Genomic DNA, 629 nt, shown 5'->3' with positions numbered 1-629 from the left:
CGAGGTGGGAGGATCACTTGAGCCCAGGCATTCGAGATCAGCCTGGGCAACACAGTGAGACCTCATCTCCATCAAAAAAAAAAAGAAAAAATTTAAAAATTAGCAGGGCTTAGGGGCATGCACCTGTAGTAGTCCCAGCTATTCAAGAGGCTGAGGTTGAAGGATCACCTGAGCCCAGGAGGGAAGGGCTGCGGTGAGCCAGGATGGTGCCACTGCACTCCAGGCTGGGCAACACAGTGAGACCCCGGCTCAAAAAAAAGGGGGTAGCTGGTAGAGGTGCAACTTAGACATCTAGCCATCGGGGAATGGTTGAAAGAAAAGATAATTGCCGGGCTCGGTGGCTCAGCCTGTAATCCCGTGCCTTTGGGAGGACGAGGTGAGTGGATTGTCTGAGCCCGCGGGTTCGAGACCCGCCTGGGCAGCAAGACCTCATCTCTACAATAAATCAAAAAATCAGCTGGGCGTGGTAGCGCATGCCTGTAATTCCGGCTACTCGGAAGACTGAGGCGGAAGGATCACCAGAGCCCAGCAGGTCGAGGCTGCGGTGGCCGGGAGCGGCCACTGCACTCCAGTCTGGGCGACAGAGTGAGACTCCAACTCAAAAAAAAAAAAAAAAAAAGATAATTGAG

Source organism: Carlito syrichta, unplaced genomic scaffold (genome assembly GCF_000164805.1).
Source record: "Carlito syrichta isolate Samal-C Ts95f unplaced genomic scaffold, Tarsius_syrichta-2.0.1 Scaffold154564, whole genome shotgun sequence".
NCBI lineage: Eukaryota > Metazoa > Chordata > Mammalia > Primates > Tarsiidae > Carlito > Carlito syrichta.
This window is presented reverse-complemented; position numbering follows the sequence as displayed.